This window comes from Mustela lutreola, chromosome 12 (assembly GCF_030435805.1).
Source record: "Mustela lutreola isolate mMusLut2 chromosome 12, mMusLut2.pri, whole genome shotgun sequence".
In the NCBI taxonomy this organism is placed as follows: domain Eukaryota; kingdom Metazoa; phylum Chordata; class Mammalia; order Carnivora; family Mustelidae; genus Mustela; species Mustela lutreola.
In genome coordinates, this window is record NC_081301.1 from 21,889,759 (window position 1) to 21,909,895 (window position 20,137).

Below are 20,137 nucleotides of genomic sequence, written 5' to 3' on the forward strand. Positions count from 1 at the left end.
ATTGAAGTTATAATAAATATTGTTTCTATTATGAGTACAACCTTTAAGAATTTATCTTCTCTAATGGGCTGCAGTTTCTTTTATATTGACCTTTTATCCAACAATGTTGTTAAACTCTCTTATTTGTTCTATTACTTTATTAGATTTGCTTGAATTTCTTAGCAGACAACCATATCATCTATAAATCATATTTTCTCATTTTCTGACCTTTATAGCTTCTCATTTCTGTGTGTGTGCATGTTACAGGCAAGGGGCTTCAGTACAATGTTGAGTAGAAATGGTAAAATGGTAAATCTGTCCTTGTGTTGCTGACTTTAATAGAAAAATGTTTAATGAATTAAAATTAAGAATAATGTTTCTAGAATTACGTTGTTGGTAGCAACACTTTATTGTGCTCATGAAATTCCTTCCTTTCCTAGTTTGCTAAGATAAAAAAAATAAATGAATGACAAATTACTTTATATTTTCTAATATTAAGTCATTGTTACATTATGATATTAATCTGATGAAGTATATTTTTATTTTTATTAAAGAACTTTTTTTTAAAGATTTTATTTATTTGACTGAGATCACAAGTAGCCAGAGAGACAGGCAGAGAGAAAGGAGGAAGCAGGCTCCCTGCTGAGCAGAGAGCCCTATGTGGGGCTCCATCCCAGGACCCTGGGATCATGACCTGAGCCAAAGGCAGAGGCCTTAACCCACTGAGCCACCCAGGCACCCTGAAGTATATTTTTAAAACCCATTGCTGAACTGGGTTTGGTAACATTGCATGTAGGAATAACATATTCTTAATGCCTTTTGAGATTTGGCCAATAATTTTCCTCTTTCCTTTTTTTTAAAGATTTTATTTATTTATTTATTTATTTGACAGAGAGAAAGATCACAAGTAGGCAGAGAGGCAGGCAGAGAGAGGGGGAAGCAGGCTCCCTGTTGAGCAGAGAGCCCAATGCAGGGCTCCATCCCAGGACCATGAGATCATGACCTGAGCCGAAGGCAGAGGCTTTAACCCACTGAGCCACCCAGGCGCCCCTCCTTTTTTTTTTTTTTTTCCCTTTCTGATTTTGATGTCAAGATTTTATTAGTTCATAAAATCATCAAGATGCTTTTCATCTTTTTCTAATCTTTGAAACCATTTGAATAGAGATCATCTGCGATGATTTCATAAATCTTTCCCACTAAATCCTTGAGCTTTCTTGTAGGTAAATTTAGAAATGCAAATTCAATTTATTTAATGGTTGTAGATACATTCATGTTATAAATCTTTTGGATCAACTGGTTTTATAAATTTATATTTTGCTAAGAAGTATTTATTTTAGCTAAGTTTTTAATGTTCAGAAGGGATATAGGACTATACTATTCTTAGTATTAAAAAATTGTACTGGAACTATAATTATAATCTCATTCATAGTCTTTTTTTTTTCTCCACTATCCATTTTACTAGCAATTTAGCTATTTTTGTTTAATTTTTGTTTTATGACCCTTTCTGTGCTTCCTTTGTATATAGGTGTCTTATTAGCTCTAAAATTATACACGTGACACATGTTTTTTGATCTTCATATTCTTTTTTTTCCTCTCCGTTTGTTTTCTATCAAAGCCTTTTCACTTGGCTAAGGAACATGATAGAAAGGGAATTGCTAGTCCTTGATCTGCTGCAGACGAGCTAGATCTTTTGGCCAGAAATGTGTGATGAGAAGCAGGTGAGCACAGAGGCACACCATTGAGGGTTTCTGTTTCATTGCCCTCCCTCATGAATGCTGTGCACACAACCCCAACTTCTCCTCCCCATTCCTGGAGTCTCCCTATGCTACTTCTACCCTCAAGAGCATTTTTAGAAAAACAAAACAAAACAAAACAAAACAACAACAAAAACAAAACTAAATTGGGCTGTCTCACCCACCTCTGCCGCTGGCCTTTGAAAATAGAAAGGTTTCCTCAGGAGAATGATTTCTTTCTGGCCAAAGGAAAAACACCAGAGCAGCACACATGCCCCATTTAAAGAAGGAAGAAACCTATGCCCCAGAGGCACCTGAAGAACTTTCCCAGCAGGCTGTGTTTTCTCAGGGTATTGTTTCACGGAAATATATTTTTTGCACCAGTCTCTACATTACCAGACCAGAGGGAAAGTTTCCAACAGATCTTTTTGTTGATAGTTTTGATTATTCTCGTTAGAAAATTTCAAAGATTTTTTGCCAGATGAAAGGGAACATGGGGAGGCCGGCCAAGAACTGGCAAGACCAGCAGTCCCTTTCTGAACGAATGATAGAGCCTAATGCAGTGACAGCCAATTTTTCCATCCTAAATGCTTCGTCAGTTTTAACTCTTGGACCCTTAGCTAGATAGCATTAGTAATCCAACGAAGTCGGTAGTATCCTTTGAGATAATAGTGTAAACTGTACTTGAAATACTCTTCATTAAAATTCTCTTCATTTTGCTGAAAATGTTTTTTTCTCACATTTGACAGCACCAGCTGTCTTTGAGTCTTCGGCTCTGCTGAAGTCATTTGAAGAAACAGATCTAGAGAAACACTGCTTGGCAGAGGATAAGAGAGAAAGGTTAGAGCAGAAAGCGTTTGGATGACTATCCTGGAGAGAGAATGGCCTGAATGGCAAGAGGGCCACAGGCAGGTGAAAGCACTGAAGAAAGTGTATCACAGTATCCTTCCTCTCTATTGAAACATCAGTGTTTCAATATTGAAAACATTCAATGTTTTAAGAAGACTGTTCAAATATATTACCTTACTTTGATAAAGACAACTCAGAATCCAGTAAAATAGACTATGCTGGTATTATTATCCCATTTTACAGAGGAGAAAACTGGCTTATTTGGAACACAGTACTAGTTTTGATGAGTTAATCTCTGTGCTGAGCTGAATTCTGTTTTGGATTTCATTCTCTCACTCCCTTTTACACTGGGCATACAGCTTACATTTGATTTGAAAGTTACTGTTTTAAAGCTGGTTGCAGAGCAGTCTTTTTCAGACAGGTCTACACTTGTCAGAAAGACAAGTCTGTCCAGGCTGACCTTGACTTTTGCCCTCCATTTCATTTTAGGCCACAGTAGACCAAATAAAGAGGAAATAAAGTATTTTGCAGCAAATAACTTAGAACTCTTGAATACATATATGTCTTATGTGGATAGAACTCCCCATTGGATGTCAGGACAACAGAGTAGGCAGTTATATATTAAGGCAGTTAATATATAATCAAAACACAAGCAACAATATTCCTTAAGATGGTAAGGGAGAATCAGTATATTCAAAAGTATTCAAGGGCAGTGGTAAACAAGAAACTTATTTACACTTTGACTTATGAGGAGGGGCTAGACATTGAAATACTTGTTTAAATTAAATAATCTATAATGCTTATTGATAAAATTAGTATCATACTTTTACTATTTTAAATAAAATGTAGAATATTCTTTTCACTAGATAGTAAAGTTTTGGCATTGAGAAACCTAGCGGTAAATAAGGAATGTGTAATCAGGAGAAATGAAAATTAGCTAAGTGTGGGGCGTCTGGCTGGCGCAGTGGGTTAAGCCTCTGCCTTCGGCTCAGGTCATGATCTCAGGATCCTGGGATGGAGAACTTAATGGGGCTCTCTGCTTGGCGGGGAGCCTGCTTCCTTCTCTCTCTCTGTCTGACTCTCTGCCTGCTTGTGATCTCTGTCAAATAAATAAAATCTTTGGGAAAAAAAAAAGAAAATTAACTGATTTTGAGTTGTGTAGAGCTATGGTTGAAAACAAAACCCTTTCAGCATATATTCTTCTCTTCTTAGCAATATATACATTGTATCATACTTAGACTTTATAGTGGATATGGTCCTATTTGTCCAATATATTTTTTGAGTGTAAGATCCATGTCTCTCATCATTTGAAATAAGAGTGTGTACATGCATTTCTATACTGTAATGAATATATTTGCACCATGCGTGTATTACCATTTCTAATTTTTCACATTCTAAGTGGATTATTGTAAAATAAACCGTAAATTGGTAGGAAAGGAGAGAAAGTGGAATGTATGGTTTTTTTTAGAAAGGGGCGCTTGGCTGGCTCAGTCCCTATAGCCTGGGTCTCCACCTCCGGGTTGCAGGTTCAAGCCTCAAATGGTGTGTAGAGAATTCTTTAAAAAAATATATAAATAAATACACACACTCACACACACACACACACACATGTATACACATATATACATATGTATACACACATATACACATATATACATATGTATATATACATATGTATACAGGTATACACATGTACACACATATATATGTATATACACACATATTTTTAAAGGAGAAGGATTTGAAAGATTATTTATTTTTTTAAAAATGTTTTATTTATTTATTTGACAGAGAGAGATCACAAGCAGGCAGAGAGAGAGGAGGAAGCTGGCTCCCTGCTGATCGAGCGGGGCTCGATCCCCAGACCCTGGGATCATGACCTCAGACGAAGGCAGAGACTTTAACCCACTGAGCCACCCAGGCGCTCTTGAAAGATTATTTTTAAAAAAGAAACCGCTTTAGGTAGTAACTGACTAGCGGACAGGTCTTAGCCCTGCGCATCCTGTGAAAACCACAGGCCAGCACGGTCAAGTTCTAAGCAGTCGCGGGCAGGAGCGGGTCAGGTCCTAGTAGAAGCACACCTCACTTGTATCTAGAAAAGTTTGCATCCCTTCCGAGAAGTCTTCCCCTCTCCGCCCACTGCGGTTTAAAGGGGCCTCTCCTTTCGGAAAGCCGGAGATCGAGCGACTCCCACCAGTGCAGCCCCCCCACCTCCGTTCTGCGTTTCTTTCTCCCACGCAGTTACCGTCCCGCTGAGTGAGTCCCCATGCCACACCGCTGTCCCGGTCTCTTATGTGTCCTTTCAGGCGAGAGAGCACTCAGCTCAGCTACTTTTGAGGCGTGGCGACTTGGGCAGCGGAGCGAGAGGCAGAGAAGTGCCCCAACTGCGGAAATCCTGAGAAGCCAAGGGTGGGCAGCGGGAGGTGGGTGGGGGGTGGCGCGGCTGGAAAGCCCCCGAGGGAGCGGGTGTTGACACAGGACCAGGGCGATCCCCTGGTGGCTGCCACCTTCCTCCCGATCCCCAGGCCTCAGTCCGGCGCCGCTCCCGCCCACACCTCCAGGTGTGCATTCCCCGCCCTTAATCACTCTCCTGCAACTGGTAGTTTGCACTGAAAGTTTGACTGGGAAAGCGGAAGAGAAGCGTGTAATCCCGGCTCCGGAGATCTAGGGGAGCCCCGTCCCACTTGCTGTGGTCTGCAGATCGAGTCAGCGGAAAACTCAGACACAGAAACGCGTGCACCTTTCTAGCCGAAAAGTCGACTCTCGGCTCTCTGCAGCCTCGAGTTACAAGCTGTGCCGGGAGAAACTTTGTGTCTTCTGCAAAGTTGGGAAGCTGAACTACGAGAGAGGCCCAGACTTCAGGGGTTTTGCGCGCCCGCGATGTTTTCCAGAGCTTTTCGAGGGGGAAGAGAAGAGCGACAAAATGAAAACGCGCGGTGCGAGGGAGCCCCCCCAGTCCAGCAAGCTGGCGGGCGCTGAGGTGAGCGCGGGAGGGGCGAGCATCCGAGCCGCCGGCCGCGGGTCTCCCCGACCGTGGGTCACTGGGGGCTGCGGAGGGGGCGGGAGTGAGACCGTAACGGGCGGCTTCGGCGCCCCTCCGCCCCCGCCCAGCGGCTGGTGCCCGGAGGTCGCCATGATGGGGGAGGGGGCGTCACGCCAGGTGACGGAGCGGGCCCGGGGGAGGGAGTCGGGGGTGCGGGAGTTGCTGACTGGTGCTACGTGGAGCCGGCAGAAAAGAAAGAAGGCGTTGGAAGAAAGGAGGCTGGCGTCCCCGCCGCGGCCTCGGCTCTCCCTTGGCGCCCCCTCCCCCGCCGCCCCGGCCCGCGCGCCAAAGCGCGAGCAGGCGGCCCCAGCGGCGGCTGGCGCTCCCCGGGGCGCGACTGCTCGGTCCGCGGCGAAGCGCTGCCCGGATCTTGGGCGGCCTGGGCGCCGGCGCCGCGGAGCCCTCCCCGGCTTCCCCCGGGGGGGTGGGCGCAGGGGGCGGCCCCGTTCCGGGCGACGGCCGAGGGGGCGGGCGGAGGGCCGGGCGCCGGCCGGGGGGAGCGAGCGCGCCGCGGGGGACCAGCCCGGGGGGCCAGCGGCGGGCGCAGGTAAAGGGGCGGGCGCGGCGCGGGGCGGGGGACAGGGCGCGGAGCCAGTGGCCGCCGCGTCGCCTGCGCCGCCGCACGGCGCGCCCGGCTCGCACTGTCCCGGGGCAGACAGGCTTTGTGGCTGTGCGTGCGAGTGTGCGAGCGAGTGTAAGTGTGTGTGCGCGCGCGCGCGCGCTCGCCTGGGTCGCCTGTGGGTGGGCGTGCGCGCTTGCGAGCTGGCCTGCGAGAGGCGAGGCTCTCCTGGCCTCCGCCGCCAACCAGTTGACCGAGCCCCGGGAGGGAAGTTGCCGCAGCCGCCCGGGCCGCCGGCCCTTTCGTGCCACCCCCCCGGCCAGGTCAGTGCGCCCCGGGGCCCGCGCTTGGTGCCGCGTTTGCGTCCCGGACCCACCCAAGTGACACGTAGGTGGCCTCGGGTTACCTGGGTCTCGGTGGGAGCGCGAGAGAGAGCGCAGGGGGTGGAGGGCTCGAAATTACCCCAAAGCCGGGTCGGGGTGGACGTGGATCGCCGGGATACCCTGCGCCCCGCAGCGCAAAGCTCCCGCACCTCTTGCTTCTCTCGGGCGACTCCTTAGTCTCTCTCCAGCTGCGGACTTGCAACTTAGTTTCTGTGCAGCCGCCTAACAAACACGCTCAGCAAGTAACTGGGAAATTGAAGGCAAGGGAGGGACCTGGCTTAGAGTTGGTGGTTTTGAAACCGACAGGCTCGTTTGGTTTGTGTAGGACTAGTTTGTTATGAATGGATTTAAATTTTATTCTTGTTTTATTCTTTGCTGCCATTTGGCCTTTGGTGTGTGAGGCATGACGGCATCCAGGACTTGTTGCTGCCTTCGGTCTGGGGCCCGAGATTGTTGCTCTCTGTCGCTACTTCTCTTTCTTTTCTTGTTTGTTGAAATCTCTGGATTTTTCGTAAATGTGGGTTTTCAGAGAGTGCTCCCTTGTTAAAGTTGCACCGATTCCCATTGGCATAGGTGCACATTTGCAAACCTGAATATCGGAAACGTGTAACTGCCGTTATTAGGATAAAATCCTCTATTCCTTCAGGCTCTAACAGTCCGTGTTTTTCACTTATTTGCATAAGTGTTGTTTGCCCAGCGTAAGCATAACTGTGAAGCCAGAGGTCTGTGATTTAAAGCCTGCGATTCTGGTTAAAGGGAGACTGCACTGGGAAACCTTTTAAATTTTAAGAAGCGATTCCCTTGTCAAATAGAAGAGTGGGCCTGAAGGAAAGGGGTGTATACTGACGTTCTGATGGCTTGGAATGAGCTAAATTGCGTTCTGTCTGTCTGTCTCTCACACACACTGCACCATCTAGTTGTTTCTGTCCTCGGTTCTCTAAATCTGGTAGGAGTGAGCAAATTTGCCTTGAATGCAAAACTGTGAATAACGATTAGCACTGTTAAGTGTGTTATGTCTGTGTTTTGCTTCACGCTGTTTAATTTGAGGATAAAGAAGCTGAATAGGGAAAGAGGTAGTGCTTAGGGGGAAGGGACCAGTCGAATGCAGGGCCAGGCGGGAAGAGTGGTTTGTCCTAATCCGAGCCTGTATGCTCACCACGTCCCCTAGTGGTACCACCTCAGCCAGTCAGGTCAGCTTTTCTTTCACCTCCTGGTACTCATCTGGAAAATGGATGGATTTAATGATCTTCGCTGTTCTTTCCAGCTCCCCCAAGTAATTAGAACCTGAAGCCTGGTTATCCTTTGCTGGAACAGTACGAAGAGAGTAAAGTGTGAATGGGTTATTCCAGAAGGGAAGTGAGAGGGCAACAGGATGAAAGGTAGAAAAAAAAAAAAACCCGCTGTACGAGATGCCTGGAGGGGTGGGTAGGGTAGAACCTTGACCTAGGGGGGTTGATTTTCCTCTGTTTTTTTCTTTCCTCCTCCACAAGGGCATCAGTAATACTCCCCCACACCCCCTTAGACTTCCATTATTCTCTTACAGTGAGTGAACTTGTTCAGCCTTAAAAGTGATGTGATGTGAGGGTCGTCTCTGTCGTGGGAGCTGACCAGCTTCCCATTTGCCCCACAGCTGCCCAATGCTGTGGACACTCACTCGGTGGATCTCAGTATCCCTGTGAAAGACGGGGAAAAATACAGAGATGGGAAGGGCAGCTCTTTCAACAACTTGTGTTTGGAAACTTCTATTTTTATTTGAAGCTAATATTTACCAAACAGAAATTTCATTTAAAAAAAAATTATACCATAGATTTTTCAAGGCCTTATTGAATCTGCTTTGTTAGACTGGGAAATTCAAAGAAAATGAAGCTCTCACTTGCTAAGTTTTTTTTTGCTACATAATGACATTCAGTCTTTAAGTTTGTGATTTTTAGGGCCAAGAATCTTATTTCAAATGCTTAGTAAAGAAAGTTGCACTCTGGGCAGAATACACTGTATCATTTTCAGTGGGAATCTCCCAAGTGTTCAACAAATAACAGTTAAAATTTAGTTTAAGGTCAAGATTTTAATGTCTGTGCTTAATGTGTGGCTGGTCTTTTTTTAGGTTTTTTTTTTTTTTTTTTTTTTTTTTTTGTACCCATATGCATACACACTTGAGGAACATGATTTATTTTAAAAGTGAAGTGTGATGTAATAAAACTGGGAACATAAGCTCTTGGTTTAAAGTCTCCAAGTTTGCTCTGGCCTGGTTAACTCAGCATCATACTATTTGGTTTCTTGTTTTTACATAACCTGCCCCCTCCCTCCATCCCTTTTGTGTTATTACTTAAAATACCGCCTGGGGAACTATCATGGATGCCTTAGAAGGTTGGGAAAAAAGGAGAACATTGTAATTGAATAAGCAGTTACTGAATTCCTCCTACAGAGAGAGACACAAAGATGCTAAAAAGGAGGCTTTAGAAGGAGCAGCAGTGCAGAGGGGAAACATGCAGCTAACATAGTAGCTGGCTTGCATAACTAGGTTGCAGCTGTAGAACCCAAGAACCCTTGGCATGCTCGGGAATGGAAAATGAACTTCTGACTCTGGGGAAGACTTCATAGAAGGGCCTTGAAGGATCCTTAAATGGATGCATCTCTTAAAAGATGAATGGTGGAGAATGAAGATATAGTTGGAGTCTGGGGTTATTGAAGGCTGGAAAGGGACCAGGTGGTAAATTAGCGGGGACCTTGGATATTATTTTAAGAAGTTGTGCTATGTGGGGTTGGGAAGGACTAGGCATTAACCCCCAACATGCCAAAAGACAATGGTGACGCCTACTGGGGCGTCGTGAGAGGTGAAATGTGTGAAAGCACTGAACTTTGATTCCTTTACTTTTCATTGTAACTCATGGCTAGTGAATTTTCGGGCACTGCTGCCAGCTCATCCAGATTATATAAAAATGATAGAATAAATGATACGTAGTTTCTTCCTCCACAGTCCTCCCAAACCGATAGTGGTCTTTGGAGAAATTTCATTGAGCAGGAATTAATGATGCTTGCGAGGCTTTTTGAGCGTGTGAGTTAAAATCACTCTCCAGGCCCAGAGCTGACCAAGAAAGCATTTTGTTTTGTTTAGGAAAGGGCCTGCTAGTTAATGCTAATTTAAACATGACTCTGATGGCAACCAGCATTCTTGACCCTGTTTATCTTATACATAGTGTTTAACCACAGCGGTTGGATATTTGTTGTGCAGAAGAGAAGGAATTATTATTAGTTTTAAAATGGGGCTAATGGCCTTGTAAAGGGGAGGAGAAAAGGATCCAGGGAGGAGGTAGGAGAGAGCAATACTTTGGGGACTGCAGTGAGGGCTAGACCCAACCCTGAAAATCCTTTAAACGTAATTCCAATAGAAGTAGCTTCAGGGTATAGATGAATACTTCTTTAAGGATCTCCTTTCCAGGGGCGCCTGGGTGGCTCAGTGGTTAAGCCTCTGCCTTCGGCTCAGGTCAGGATCTCAGGGTCCTGGGATCGAGCCCCACATTGGGCTCTCTGCTCAGTAGGGAGCTTGCTTCCTCCTCTTTCTCTCTGCCTGCCTCTCTGACTACTTGTGATCTCTGTAAAATTAAAAAAAAAAAATCTCCTTTCCAATAATTTTTTTCCCTCCTGTTTTATTTCCTCCCTAAATCTCCGAGCTACGGTGTCTAGTTCATAACCTCTCAGATAGGAAGAATCTCTTTGGGGCTGGTCTGTTTCTTCTTCCACAGTGCCTCCATGTCACAGGTAGGAGTGGGTGGCTTTTCAGCTGTAGGTCACAGGTGAGCTAGTCTGGCTAAGTCTTCTAATGCCTTGAATCTGGAGATGCTGCGGTACCCAAGAGCCTTAATAAAAGAGATTAGGCGAGCTGTTTTTTACTATCTTCTGGAAACAATTTGAATGGAGGATCCTCCCACCAGTTTTATCTTTTACAAGGGAACCAGGCTTTGGCATGTTTAATTAGTTAACTTGAAGCAGCCCAGGGTTGTATACTCTGTTTCTTAGAAGGATACTTTGTTTTTTCAGTTTTTAGGGAGGGAAGTAAGAGAGGATGGTGGTGATTGTGATTTTATTTAAATGCCCTGACATTTTTTTCCTGCAGGTTAGTATGATTTCATAGTAGCATTGTTGTTACTGACTTACGGAGATGGGGCAAAGAAGATTGTCCTACCACTTTAATGTTAGCTCCTGTCACCTGATTGCCGCTATAGAAACATGAACCTTGAAGTTCATGTAAAATTCAAATTTCTTTCAGAAATGGAAAGAGGACTATTGTACTGTGTGCATGGATCGAGGTTATAATTTTTTTTTTTTTTTATAGTACTACTTTTGAAAAAGTGCTAGAATGACAGGGCAGAATCTTAACTTTAGTGCTAAAACAAACATGTATAAGCTTGAATGAGCTAGAGCAGGCTGTGTTTGTTGTATTTAATATGGAGATAAGGGAAAAGAATTTCAAAACCAGCCCGGTTCTCTTAAAGAGAAAAAGAAAGTTTGACCCATAACACCTGGTCGTGGGTCTCTCTGGGGGTGGGATTTCCCAGGTTGAAACCGTTGAAGGGAATTTTGTTCATTACAGCCATCATAGGTGCCTATGCTTACGAGGGTGCTCCTGTGAACCACTTCTTTGTAGCAAGTTTCCCTTTATCCATTTCCTTAAATATCAAAACAATGGACTAGATTTGATTTCATGTAAATCTGTCCTCCTCGGTTTTCTTTGTCTGTTTAAGTGGTTCTCCTAGATCGGCCTGTAAACTGCCTTCATCCTGAAATTCTGCCCGAACAGAAGGATATTCCTGGCTCTTTGGAAGGAGAAATAATTCAGGGGCAGAGGAGACCAATTCTCCCCAACTCTAGCAGCACTGAAGTGACTGCCTGCTGTGTAATAAGCATTGTGCTAGGTGGTTGGTGCTGGGAGTCCTCCAGGACGTACAGACATGTTAACGTACGGACATGTTAACAGATTCCGTGTGATTCAGTGCAGCAGTGGGAGGAGGGAGATGAGTGCCGGGCAGTATGGGGGCACCAAGCAGGGACACCTGACCTTCAAGGGCGTGGTGGTGGTCAGGGTCAGTGAAGGCTGCTGAAGGATCAGGATTTTGAAGGATGCTAGGAGAGAAATCAAGGAACCTAAAAGAGAAAAAAGGGATCAAGATAGAGGGAATCAAAAGGCTTTGTATTTGTAGCAAATAGATTTGCTTCTATTGCATTAAGTCAATGTTTCTCTCTTTTTACATCTGTAAAATGGGAATAAGACCTGCATTATCTGCTTGCTAGTTCTAGTTTTCATTTACTTGTTCCTTACTCTTTCATTTGTTCATTTATTTGTCCCATAGTCAGTGGATATTGGTTGCACACCTGCCATATACTGGGATACAGAAGAAAACAAGATGTGTAAGGTTCCTTTTCAGGGAGTTCTCATTCTGTTGTACTGTTTTAATGGAAATTCTTTTGAAATGTTTCACATATGGAGCACGATTATGGAATTAGTCTTGCATTTGGGTCGTGGTGGCTCCAGGTAAGTTAGCCTTTCCCTGGTAAACAGGAGAACACAGAGCCTGGTATTCTCATTGTCAACTTATAAAGCTGAATTTTTTCCTGAGATTTACCTGTTTGTGTCAGTTGTAGAGCCAGATGCAGCTGTGTCTTACCTGCAACCTTGACTTGCTTCCATCTCATTTTGGATATTTTTATTTTATTGTTTTAAAGATTTTATTCGTTTGAGAGCGAGAAGGAGCACAAGCATGAGCAAGAGGGGGTCAGAGGGAGAAGCCGACTTCCACGTTGAGCAGGGAGCCTGATGCGGGGCTGGATCCCAGGACCCTGAGACTGTGACCTGCGCCAAAGGCAGAGGTTTAACAGGATGAGCCACCCAGGCGCTCTCATTTTAGATACCAATTTTGACCCTATGTGTGTTTAAGTTTCTATATTCAGTTTATGCTTTACTAGAATAATCCAAATCTAGTGTTCACTGGAGAGTCAGAGTTCTTTTGAGGCCACCCTATCTCCGGACTTCGCTGTTAATGCATTTCACTGGTTTCCATCCCAGAGGGAGTGAACACAGTAGAAAGGGTTCTAACCGGAAGAAGGTCGCTGCATCCATTTATAAAAAGATGTGGATTTTGTAATGATCCAAGCAGTATAGATGTGTCTGAAGTAAACACAATAACCTCCCTCAGCCCCTTTAACCTTAAGCATGCGATGTACCTTCTTTGTCAACAGTGGGTCGCACGGCCTTCCACACTTGTGTTTCTGCTCGTGCAGATCTACAAACTTGTCGTGTGTGTAGATATTTCTATGTGTGCGTGCAGGTCTGTTTATAGATAGCCAGGTACCTGTGTGTCTGTGTGCACGCGCTCGCCCCTGTCTCTGTTTGTCATGAAGGCTGCTGCCAGGGCTCAGATGCTCGAAGTCCCAGGAGCACGTGAGGCTTTCCTGAGCCGGTGCAGTCCGGTGTCACTACATGAGGCTTCTTCTATCAGAGACGGACGTCTGGCTGTTAGGAACAGGGAGCAAGAAAACTATGTCCAGCTGCGTAACAACAGAGACAACAAATAGCATTGCAAAGAATGTCATTCTCACAAGACTCTGCTTCATCTGGGTGTCCGGTGAGGGGAGGAGGGTCCTTGGGGAGCACGACTCGGACATCTGCGAACCTTTTGTTAGGAGGAAAACAAGACGTTTGCAGTAGGCCCAGCGAGCATGGCCCCGGAGAAGATAGGTAGAGCTCCTTATCCGTGGCAGGTTTCGTGGTGCCGGTATTAAGTGAGCACCTTCTTCCAAGTCCGTAATCAGATGGCGTGGGTGGTAGGCTCTTGCTAATAAGGGAGACTCCTTGCAGAGACAGAATTGCCTTTTGTGAAGGAGCTGCTTTGCCATCTTGGGCTGTGATTTGTTGGAAGAGGGCTTATTGTCCCGTCAAGAAAATGAGGCATTCATTCTGTATTCAGTATTATATTGTAGTTCCATACAGAACTGCTTGCTGTCCTTGGCGTCGACACAGAGACCTAAAAGTTCAAAGGCTAGGGCAGGATAACTGACTTCCAAATTCAACAGAATCCGGATCCCTTGTCACTTTCTCTGAGACCTAGTCAATTCAGCTTCGTGAGGCAGAAATCCTGGTCCTGGAGCACTTCCATGGTTAAGTCCTCATGCTTGGCTCAGAACACTAAAATAAAAAATGATAATAATAATAATAATAATAATAATAAAAATACATCCAGGAAGTATGGTCCCTGCTCTCAAGTAGCTCATAAAGATGGAGAACCATGAAAACAAATGCCTAAGATCAGGCGGACAACGATGAATACTTGAAACAGGTTTAAACCAAGTGCTGCCTGAGCGTCTGAGGATAGAGAGAACTCTGCCTTGGAGGAGAGGGAGGATTTGCAGTAGAATTCTGGCCTCTGTGCACAGGCTGACTGAGCAGCTCATTCCACATGGAAGCGTAGAAGGCCCAGCGAATGCGTGTGAGTGACTGGTTAGGGTTTGTGGCAGAATGATCGTTTGCTTTGTGTCAATCTTGCAGTGCCCACAGAATGGGGCAGAGTCACTGGGGGCCAAAAAAAAAGGCTTGTTGAAGCCGTTAGCAGAGGGGATGTGATAGTATAAGAATTCTTCCAGTGAGGCATGTCGGTTTTAGGCAAAGATTTTCAGCTGGTAGCTGGAATTTGAGTTTGAAGCTTGGCTGAGAAGTCAGAGCCTGGCAGTATTGGGGAGAAATTGTTATATGTCAGAGTAGATGCCAGTGAAATTTATGGGATAAGCTGAAGAGCACTTTTAGAGTGAGAAGAGTGGTATATATACTCATGTTTTTTTCAATATACAAAATGTCCTCCCCCAGCTTTATTGAGGTATAATTGACAGAAAATGTGTATAATGTGATAATTGGATGTACACATACATTGTGAAAGGACTCTCACCCTCAATATTCTTGGTGTTTTTTTAAAAAAATATTTTTATTTATTTATTTGACAGAGCAAGAGCGAGCAGAAGCAGGCAGAGCAGCAGGCAGAGAGAGAGGGAGCCTGATGCTGGGCTTGATCCCAGGACCCTGGGATCATGACCTGAGCCGAAGGCAGAGGCTTTAACCCACTGAGCCACCGAGGCACCCCATACTTGGTGTTTGAACAAGGACAAGATGTATTTTGATTCTCAGGCTGTTTTTCTTTCTAGCAGGTGATTGAAATAGTCTTACAGGCTGTATCACACATTCCCTGGGCGCTCACTGCAGCTTCTCTTGATGAAGCAGTCCCGGGATCATACAGAGGAAGAAGTCCCAGCTCGATGTCCCTTTGGGTGCATGAAAGCTCCCAAAACAATTCATTTTGGCAGAGGAAAAGACAACTCTGAAACGAATCAGAACACCAGTGATAGTTTGGGTGCTAAGAGGAATTGCAAAATACAGTTTTAATTTACCGCGGGACTCAGAGCAATGAAAGTGCTATTACAGTCATTGCTACAATAGAAGACAAGCTGATAAACTCAGCGAAACTCTGGAAACTCCCCCTAGCCAAAAGACCAGATGTGGAAACCCCAACAGGTTTGTCGTGGGGATTTATAAAATCTGGTCAAGTACATGTAAGCTTCCATTGGCTGATTAAGGTAAAAATAGGATACAGTATAACTTTGCTATTTACTTGGTCAAGAAAAAAAAACTTTTCTAATTAACAGTGTATTTCCATTTTGTGTCATTATATTGGTATGGCTTCCTGCATGTGAGCTAGGACAAGGACAAATCTGTTCTTAGTCATTCTTCTGTCTAGGCCTTTATGATTCTTTAAAATTACACTCCTGGGGTGCCTAGGTGGCTCCGTGGGTGACAGCCTCTGCCTTCGGCTCAGGTTGTGATTCCAGGATCCTGGGATCGAGCCCCACATCGGGCTCTCTGCTTGGTGGGGAGCCTGCTTCCCTCTTTCTCTCTCTGCCTATCTCTCTGCTTACGTGTGATCTCTGTCCGTCAAATAAATAAATAAATAAATAAATAAATAAATCTTTAAAATTACACTTCTTTCCATTTGATAGTAAAAACAGTACGCGCTGCTTTTAGAATCTGGAAAGTACAGGAGCCTCCGCCATAGTGCTGTCCCTCAAGAATAACTCCCTCCTTCCATTTTGAGATCATTTCTTGCAGTTTTTCGAATATTTGATCTTCCCGAAGAGTCAGTAGCGTCCCGTGTTGTGTCCTAAGTACACGTGCCATTAAAATCATGTTTAATTTCCAGTGACAACCTGGTAGTCACAATGTTTAGTATGTAACATGTTTCATTATTTCCCATCTTTGCTTGGTTGGCTTCTCGGCCATCTTCAGGTGCTGGTGTTCCCAGAGCCCCAGCCGCCTTCTTAGCCGTCTCCGTGGGCAAGCAGTGGACTGTGGCTTCTGTCGGCGGCTCTCTGTTCCCTGGTGTCTGTATGCTTGCTCTCTTTCCATTTTCAGGTCTCCACTCAAATGCCACCTTCTTAGTGCAGCCTGCCCTAATAATGACTTCATTTAAAATTGTATGACCTTTCTCATCTATCGAATGTCTGATATATTTTTTTTCCTCACTGTATTGTCTTTTGACTTCTTAAGTGAGGGAAAGTAGTTTTTAAAAATTTTTCTTTCTTACTGCTCTGTTCCCAATGCTTAGTACAGTGCCTGGCACATAGTAGAACTCAGACTTTCTGAAGAAAGTCTTTTGAACAGACATTTTTTAAATTAAAAATTAATATACTGAGCATGTTATATAGTCCATAACGTACGGTCTTGAGTGCTTGGGATTTACAGTCTAGGGAAGGAGGCAGCCTTGAACAAGTAAACCACAGTGTGATTGGAATGATTGAGAAAAGCAGGGTGTCCTGGAAGAGTATAGCAGGGAGACTAGCTTTGGGAGGGTGGGAAGAGATTCTTGGAGAAAGTGGTGTTTATACTGAGGCTGGGAAGATGAGTCATGTGAAACTGGGAGGTGAAGGTGTGAAGAGAAGAGACCTTGATAGAGACAAGGAAGGGGTGATTTGATTGGAAAAAATTAGGAAAATAAGCAAAAAGTCTGAGCCTCACTTCTTGAGTTGAAATTAGGTCATTTGTTTTAAGTGATGAAATTGTATAAGGGTGGGGATTGATCAGCTTTGGCTTTTTTGACAGATAGTACTTCATTTGCAGTGATTTTGCATTATCAGCAGTATTTTTGCTAATTTTGCCTGTCATTGAGGAAGGAGGAATTTTCAGTCTGAAAGTCGCAATATTTTTAATGGACCTAGCTTAAATTCTGTTTTGTGCTCAGAAAAATGCTGTGAAAATGTAAAACAGTACAGGTGCAGTAAACATTCTTGCTAATACCTGATTTCATCAGGAACGCTACTCAATATGGCTCAATATGATGTGGCCAATTATTGCTTTATTGTATACATGTGAACTTTGGCATAGACGTCTTTTATCGTGTAACTAAATGGGTTTTGTACAGTTTCTGTTTCTGGTCAGCTGAGGGTTTTGTGATGCTTGGAAAATGCAGTATTTTCTCTATGTGACAAGTACAGATAGGTTTATTAATTCAGCCATTATAATATTACTCACATTTTCTGTGTCCTGGTTCTGTACTAGAGTTGTCATAGACTGATAATGAGCCTTTAGTCTCTACACATGGGCTTTTGTCTATTTCTTTATAGCACTTTCTGTGTGTTAGCATAATATTCAATAAAGATTCCTATTGGGCCTTTATGAAGTGTTTATTAATAAAAAATAATCCTCTGTGCATTTGGAACTACTACTTTTTTCCAAATACACAGAGGATTATTTTATATTAATATATTACCAATCTGCTTTTTGTCTTTGTCTGAAAAGACTTCACTCACCCTTTCTGATTTTAAAGTTTCAGTGTCCTTTTATTTAATATATTTTTGCCTATGAGCATTTAGTTGGATTTTGTTTTAGCATACCTCTTACAAGAAATGTATGGTTTTTACGTTTATTGTTAAAACCAACATGTTTGAACCTAACTCTTACCCTTAACTTTTTTCTCTTTGTTATGAAAGATACCATGGCTTGAGTACTTCGTACTCAAGCTTGCCTTTCCCCACCAATATTTAGTCATTTGGGCTTACATAAATTACATAATGTCTTTAAGCCTACAGATTTCTATTTGTAAAGAAACAACACACAAATCTTGCATTAATAGTTTAAAAATGTTTGGCACACTGAATGTGTTTGCTTTTACTATTTTCATTGTTGAAAGGTTGTTGTGTGAACTTGATATTTGGTTGCTCCTGACCTACGAAAATGGCAGGTTTTGTGTGGTTCAATCTGTTATTATGCTTTCTGCCTTTATTTTCTCTTTCTGTGCATTGTTGGTTCAGTACATCTGTAGTATCTGAAGTGGCCAAGTCTAGTTTCCAGTTTTACAACTGGTTGCCTCCCTTTTCCAAATACATTCCTAAACCGGGGTTTCTCTGGTTCTCAAAGTCAAAGAACTAAATTACGTTGATCCCACTTCCCTGCACAACAAAGAATTTAGTATGCCTTAAATTATTCTTGCTTTCTTTTCCCTTTCCAATTTCCATTATACATTTATATTTAAATTTATATATGTTTTACCTCCTAAATTGTAAGAATAGACTTCAGATTTTTGTCTTCTATTCTGTAATAAAATCTGCCACTGTATTTTGTATCTGTCTGTTTTGACCCTCGTTAGCTCTTGGGACCATTAGGCCCCTTGCTTTAGCTGGCTGGAAAGGTGTCTCCTGTGTAGTTGGGGAATGTCCTCATATTTATCAGGCCCATGGATAAATATTGCATTCTTCTGCATTCCTGAGTTAGACTCAGGATTTTCCCTATATTCATCAGAGCATCTGTCCTGTTGAAGTTCAGAAGATGCAGTGTGTATCTTTCAGATTTATGTGGTCTAAGAATGTGCTGCATATCTATCTTTCAAAGAGTATAGTGGAAATAATGACTTGATTTTTGGCTTCCCCTTCTTGTTCTAGTACTGTTGCCGATTTTTGGCATTTTGTGCACCTTGAGCATTTTAATGGGAATTGGGAGGAGTTGTATTGGGATATCTGGTTTGGTGGCTTTCAACTTTTTTTTTTTACCATGTCCCAAGGTTAGCAATGGTTATATATGTGAATAAAACAAGTTTCATGCAGCTTAACTACAAATTCAAAACTGTAACACTTTTTGTTCCTGTATTTTCTATTATGGCCTGTTCATTTTCATTAAAAAGTGCTGGTCATAACTCAGAAAATTTGAAAACCATGATCTGGTCTTTTGCTGTCCTATGTGGAATTAGGGCCATTCACTATTCAACATGTCTTTATTATGTACAATACCAGCTCCTGTGCTGGTAGCTGGGAATGAAGTGGTACATAAAGCAGTCATTATCACTGGAGGCATGAAGCATGGAGTCTAGTGGGAAGGGGGCTGTTGACCAAATGGTCACTCAAATATATGCTTACAAAATATGGTGAGTATTAGAAGGGAAAAAGAACAGGGAGTTTCAAAAGAGATTAAATGGGGAATCTTATCTGACTTTGGAGTGAATCAGGATTTCCCTGGAGAAGTGACATTTGATTAGATCTGCAGAGTGAGAAGGGGTTAACTCTGCAGGGCTGTGGTGGGTTGTGTGCACATGGGACTGTAGAGTCATGGAAGAATTGAGTAACAGAAGCGAAATAGAGTACTAGAAGTGAATGACGGATGGAAGGCGGGCCTTTTGGTCTGATGAGTTGGCAATTTTTTGTGATACTTAGTGGGCCTTCCTATTTGTGACTTTTCTTCCCCCACTTAATGAAATTCAGGTGGGAATAGAAAGGCTATTTTGGGGAGATAGGTGTAAGTATATGTTATAGCAATTTTGTGTGTTGCTAAAAACAGCTGGTATTTATTGAAGGCTTGCTCTGCGTTAGGAACTGTATAAAGCCCTGCCTGGATACATAGGTGTAGTTTTGGTTGGATTAAAAAATACTTATATAGTGTTATTACCAATTTAGTAGGTATGCATAATCTGGAAGAAAGTTAAACACTGAAATTAAGTTTTGGTAAGTGAGGACCACACGACTCGGTGAATGTTTCATAACTTCTCAGTGGCTTTTTTTGTTTGTTTCCAAGAATGGAATTAGGAATTATTGCTGTGAAGATTTTTTTTTTCTCCATAGTAGGATTTTTAGGGTTTTCCCCTTACCTGTTCTAAATCTGTGTGAAGAGGTTTTTGGTTTTGTTTTTGTTTTAATATTTTAAATTGGAAATTAATAAGTTTGAAACTAAAAGAGACAGATGCGAGATCAGGAGTCAAGTGCCCATATTGTCACCACTGCCCATGGGGCCTTTGATTGTCCCCACACTTTCCAGGCCTTTATGTCCTTATCTTGAAACAGAGGCCTTGGTCAGACTGAGAAAGACAGGCACCTTGATTCCATGCAGAAGCAGAATCTAAAAAACAAATGGAAAAAAAGCAGAATTGGCCCTATAAATTCAGAGAACCAACTGGTGGTTGCCAGAGAGAAGGAGGTTGGGGGATGGGCAAAGTGAGTGAAGCGGTGGGTGGGGGTCAGGGTGGGGGGGAGTGGGAGATACGGGCTTCCAGTTAAGGAATGAGTCAGTCATGGGAAT

The 20,137-nt window shown here is 43.4% G+C and overlaps 1 protein-coding gene across 6 annotated transcripts in view; it reads left to right on the top strand.

Annotated features, from left to right (window-relative positions):
- LPAR1 (lysophosphatidic acid receptor 1) overlaps positions 1-20,137 on the top strand; it is a 200,209-nt gene that overhangs the window by 65,015 nt on the left and 115,057 nt on the right. Inside the window, exon 1 of one of the 6 annotated variants that reach the window (XM_059141415.1) lies at positions 5,403-5,541. The exons of 1 other annotated variant lie outside the window; for it this stretch is intronic. The gene's annotated coding sequence lies outside the window, so the exon portion shown is untranslated. Of the gene's footprint in view, positions 1-5,402; positions 5,542-6,074; positions 6,152-6,346; positions 6,551-20,137 lie in introns of those variants that run through there. 4 more of the 6 variants (XM_059141418.1, XM_059141419.1, XM_059141416.1 and 1 more) reach the window with 4 other exon arrangements.